Source organism: Lygodium microphyllum, chromosome 16 (assembly GCF_053477565.2).
Source record: "Lygodium microphyllum isolate KBCC chromosome 16, Lygodium_microphyllum_v1.1.10, whole genome shotgun sequence".
Classification (NCBI taxonomy): domain Eukaryota; kingdom Viridiplantae; phylum Streptophyta; class Polypodiopsida; order Schizaeales; family Lygodiaceae; genus Lygodium; species Lygodium microphyllum.
Genome location: NC_141150.1, coordinates 141,487,557 through 141,493,319, shown reverse-complemented (window position 1 = coordinate 141,493,319; position 5,763 = coordinate 141,487,557). Strand labels below are relative to the sequence as shown.

Here is a 5,763-nt window from a genome sequence, read left to right as displayed (position 1 = left end):
ATTCATAAAGTGCTTGATGGTCTTCATTTAGCAAAGTAATGCTGCCCCAAATCCACGTTTCTTCCATCAGACGCAACCCTGTCATGCTGCGCTTTCTTCCAGGCCATGTTTGTTTTAAACGACTGCTGGTTTTTAGTGTTGATACTCATTTGCATAGGCTTCAAGACTTACCACTAACCTTACTTGAGAAGCCTTTCTAGACAAAGACTAGAAAGAAGTCCTTCATGCTTCCAGCTATGGTTGTCAAGGCCACAGGACACATCTCTTCACCACTGCAAATGACAGTTGACTCCTTTCCTCTGACTGCAGCTCCTGCAAGTCCAATGCCATACTCCCAGGCACACAGTCTTTGCCGATTCATGGCTCTGATACCATGTTCAAATTCATGGAGACAGAAAGATATCATAACTAGAGTGAAGCAGCATGCTTCCTCTCACACACTTCATCATTCATTCAACACTGTATAGTGAAAGTACAACCTAAGGTCATAAGACCATTCACACCAGGAGTAGCACCGACTTATTTATTGTACCTGACTAAGATAGCTAGACTAGCTGTGTCTAGCTCATGTCGGTCAAACACACATGAGAGAGCTTGATATTCTAACATTATATGCAGACCACATAGTCCTCATCTCCAGTACCCCCGAGGTATTATAGCGCCATCTGGATGCACTACAGGCCTTTTGTCATGACAAGGACCTTATAGCGAACCTGGGGAAAACCAAGGTCATGATATTTAACACCTCTACCCAATGGATCCGGCGATCAGTACCCCCTTTCACATATGGCGTAGAAACAATAGAAGTGGTCCAGAGATACGCCTATTTGGGGATAACATTCTTAGGGCCGAGCTTTACTCTGAGGAAAGCAACAGAAGATAGACTAACACGAGGCTATGCAGCCCTAGGGTCAATGGAGAGCCAGTGTGCCCGCATACAGCTCCAGGAGCATCGGAAGCTATGGCTCTTCGACACCTTGGTCATGCTAGTACTTTTGTATGGGGTTCCCATATGGGGATCGAGTCTCTACCACACAAGGAGGAGCACACAGGACCAACCATTGCCCAAGAGGGAGGCCGTCTATAAGGGGCGGGAGCAGATGGAGCAACCCTTGGTTCTTATGATATCACATATGATCCAGAGTAAGCCCTTCGTGCCACATGAGATCATCAGAGCAGAGATGGGGGCACCGCCAATAGTGGCAGAGGCTCTCTTCCAGATAGTGACCTTCCTGCACTAACTCTGGGATGCACATATTCGGGTTTCCCATTCGGATTCATTATTCGCATATCCTCATTCGGGTTCATTATTCGCCTAAGCTACATGGATGCACACATATCTCATGGAGTACGATGCACCATTGGACAGATCCACACATCCTCACACTAGCTGCGGATTGAGACACGCAGGTATAGTACAAACCCCCTCCCCCCAGAAGACAGGATTTGCCAGCTCTGCCAGCTTGAACCATAGACAGAGAAACACTACATATGCAGATGTCTCGTGTACTATGAGATCAGAGGGCGATTCCACTGCTTGTTCAGAGAGGGATTTGGGTCACTTTCCAAGGTGATGGACTTCCAGGATCAGCGGGCTTTTCCTACTGGAGCTACAACGCTACAGAGATCACCTCCTACAGACCTCGGAGCGGAGACAAGGAGCCGCCCACCAACGCACAATCACAGAGTTCTACCAAGCACCAACTATCCTCTCCACCATAGAGGCCCCACCAGCCCACCTAGCCTCCCCCGCCACCGGGGCCCACCCTTGACATAGCCATCACCAGACGTAGAATCCGTCGCCCACGTCCAACTGGCCCCCGCCCTTGTAGGAGGCACATGTTGCGGATACAAAGGATACTACAATGCCACCAGGGGACCATACCCCACCGCTTTAGTCTCTCCATGTTAGATAGACTCGTGAGAAATATTCTGGGATGATCACGCTCCATGAGCGGTTCCACACTGTATCTGGCATGTATATCACTTTCGTACCTATTAGCTATGTGCTCCTTTTTGGTTTTTCTTCCACTTAGCCTATCATAGCATTAGATGATAGCTTTATTGAGACTTGGGAAATCCTCAAACTCCTTGGATGTAAAAATCTTTTTGGTCTCATAGGCCGATTTGGCCTTTCGAAGATGTTAATATAACTTTCTTTCTTGTTTCTTTCTCTTTCTGTATTCGTATTTTTTCTTGCGTTGCGAACTCTCACATGGTAGCATTTCCTAACTGAGAGCACGTCTTATCAGAGGAGAACCCCAACCATCTAGCACTACTTGCATTTGCTGCAAACACAATCTTTTGGAGCTTACATGGCCATATATGGAGTCTCCCCACCTTGCGCCTTTCCTAGGCGGCATTATCTAGAGGCAGCGTGGAGCTTGCATTTTGATCAAGTGGCATCTTTTGGGGCAAGGTGGCTGCATTGGTGTTTGCATTTTATCAAGGCGACAACAATTACTGGCTAGCCCTTTTCTTTTGGCTGGGGCTCTATAAAAGCAGCCCCGCTTGTACCTCAATCTCCACCCTCAACCTTCAAGCTTTCCTCCTCAAGCTTCAAACCTTGGGCACCTGTTGCTCAAGCCTCAAGCTCACCCCCACCAGCTCTTTCTCTTCGTCTTCCTCTTCCTTATTCTTGTTCTTCCTTTTCCTTTAAAGTTTCTCCTTCTCCTTCCATCCATACATATGTCTATTCTTCTTGCTCTACCCAAAGAAGACGAGGAGCTCTGATGGTTCTTGTAATATAATATGTAACATTTTTTATTAATTTTATCAATTTTCTTTTTTGACCTTTAAGGTTCTAAGATAGGTACATTACATCCACTCCTCCTTAGAGAAATCGAGATGTCCTCATCTCGAGAAAAACTAGTTTTAAGTTCTAAGACCTGTGGGTTAGGACCCACTATGCTTCCGCTACGTATTCTAATTAAATACAATTGTGCAGACCTAATTAATTCTAAGTTTATTACAAAATACTAGCTCAAGAGTTGTTACATCAATAGATAGTATCAAAACAAGATATAAGTTATAGTAGACCCTAGTACTGGAGCTATACCCCTTGTTGTACTTAAGTTGCTCTTTCCATGGACTGTGCAGGGTTGGGTCTTCCTCTTCCGGCTGTTCAAGATGAGCTCTTACTGAGGCTGCCTGATCATTTTTACGGAGGCATGCTATTTTGGGGGTGGTGTCATATTGTCGGCCACTTTTGGGACAGTTGGTTTGTTTTTGGAGGCCGACGGCTACTATATATATATATATATATATATATATATATATATATATATATATATATATATATATATATATATATATAGCCCACATAAGCCAAAAGTGGCTTGTTTTTTTAGGCCACTTTTGGTCAATTTTTGCTAATGTGGGCTATATATAGTAGCCCCTCTCCTTATTCCCACAAACTTCTTGTAGATTTTAGTACCCCAGTCTCTGTCTCCTCTCCGACATTGATGCTGCCATTCATCTCAGCCCGATTTGGTACCCTCACTGACGCTTTGGGTTGTGTGCAGGAACTAGTCCACATCATTGTATTCATCTCCAGTGCAACATTTGTTTCTTTATTTTCTGCTCTCTCTCTCTCTCTCTCTCTCTCTCTCTCTCTCTCTCTCTCTCTCTCTCTCTCTCTTATCTCTGTATTCGTGTTCTTTCTTCCATTGCGCACTCTCACAAAACTAACTCGGCCATAACACAAGAAAATTAGCTCAGCTATGTACATAATGGAAGAGTCTTCAACAAAACTTGGCTCTTTACGTTTAGTCTTTGCATTCCGTTTCACTGAGATCCCTATAACTCTTCAAGCAAACGGCTTCATCGTTGGTCATTCATGAGCCCAACCAATAAACTTACAGCAAAATACAAAATACAAGTGTTCAATGCCATATCAAGGACCCAATCAGCTGCATGTGAGATGGGAGGCTAAACAGCTCATCGCACCTGGGGTTTTCGATGTGAGGGATTATCCCAACTGTGACCGAGATGGTGGCGGCTTGCTTTATCAAGATGAAGGTGCTGAAGAGGAACTTCAGATACGGCTAAATGAGGATGAGCCCGCATTCTTGAGAGGACAAACCCGGTACTCTATTGATGTGGCCCTTGTAAAAGATTGTGAAAATCCCAAATGGCTCTTTGCAAAGGGCTGTGATTACTCACTCTGCCTTGGCAAAAGAGAGAAGAGAGATTCGAGAGCAACAACAGAGGACTATGCTGGACTCCATCCCCAAAGATTTGAATTGACCTTGGGTGGATCCAATGCCAGAGTCGGGGGAGAGGTGTTTGGTACAGGAGCTTTGTGGTGTTGGCCTTTCTACCTACGATATTCTTGAGTGGAAGAAGGATGTGTTTGGAAAGGCACCCACTTTTGGTCAGAGATCAAAGCTTTCAATTCAAGAACAGAGACAGAGTCTCCCCATATATAAGTTAAAGGATGAACTGATCAAAGTAGTTTACGACAATCAAGTGCTAGCGGAGACTGAGGAGAGAGGTTCAGGTAAGACAACACAGGTCATGCAGTACCTTGCAGAAGCAAGGTACACAACCAGAGGAAAAATTGGGTGCACCCAACCTCAAAGAGTTGCAGCAATGTCTGTTGCCAAGAGAGTAGTTGAAGAGTTTGGTTGCAAACTAGGGGAGGAGGTAGCATATGCCATCAGGTTTGACGATTGTATAGGACCTGAGACAGTAATAGAGTACATGACAGATGGTATGCTCTTTAGAGAGGTATTTGTTGATGAAAATCTTTCAGCTTATTTTGTGATCATGCTTGATGAGGCACATGAAAGGACGATACATACTGATGTGTTGTTTGGGCTATTAAAATGGTCGATTAGTCGGCAACCTGACTTGCGTCTAATTGTTACATCAGCAACACTGGATGCTGAAAAGTTTTCAGGTTAATTTTTCAGCTGCAACAGTCCTGCAAATTCATCTGACTGAACCAGATGCGGATATACTGTTGTTCTTATCTGGCCAGGAAGAGATTGACACAGCCTGCCAGATTCCATATGAAAGGATGAAAGGGATGGGCCCAGGCGTTCCTGAGCTAATCATTATCCTTGTCTATAGTGCCCTCCCCAGTGAGTTGCAGACAAGAATTTTTGAGCCAGCTCCTCCGGCAACAAGGAAAGTGGTAGTAGCCACCAACATTGCTGAAGCCTTGTTGACAATTGATGGCATTTGTTGTGTAGTTGACCCAGGATTTGCAAAACAGAATGTCTACAATCCCAAGCTTGGTTTAGACTCCCTTGTCATGACACCCATTTCCCAAAGAGGTGACTTGGTGGCTGTCATTTTATTCTCAAAGAGGTGATGACTTTGCTTCTAGACAGCATGATCTGGTGGCTGCAAAATTAATCCAGGAGAGGAGTTACTCAAAAGGATCATTGCAGTGTTGTTATCCTATTGTTGTTAGTAACTAGACAGGGGTAGTGCCAACGCTTTGGTGTTGATAGCAGCATTCTTTCCCTTCCATGGCAGGGGTAGAGACAAGGACAGGGACAGGGACAAGGACGGGGACGGGGATAGGAATACCAAATGGAATGATTAGAAACATGACCACCATGACAGTTATGATAGGGCTGCTAAAGATCATTATAGGAACCATGACAAAAATGATGAGTTGGAGAGAGAGGAGATCGAGGCTTTAAGGGTGCCCCTAAAGAGGTAGAGCTTTTTGCTTTGTACCATGGCAGGGTTTCTAGAGTCATGGATAATGGCTGCTTCATACAACTCTCCAGCTTTCATGCACGCAAA

At 44.8% G+C, this 5,763-nt stretch overlaps 1 pseudogene; it reads left to right on the top strand.

Annotated features, from left to right (window-relative positions):
* The first annotated feature begins 3,887 nt into the window (after window positions 1-3,887).
* LOC148023518 (putative pre-mRNA-splicing factor ATP-dependent RNA helicase DEAH5 pseudogene) lies at window positions 3,888-5,320 on the top strand (annotated as a pseudogene).
* The last annotated feature ends 443 nt before the right edge of the window (window positions 5,321-5,763 follow it).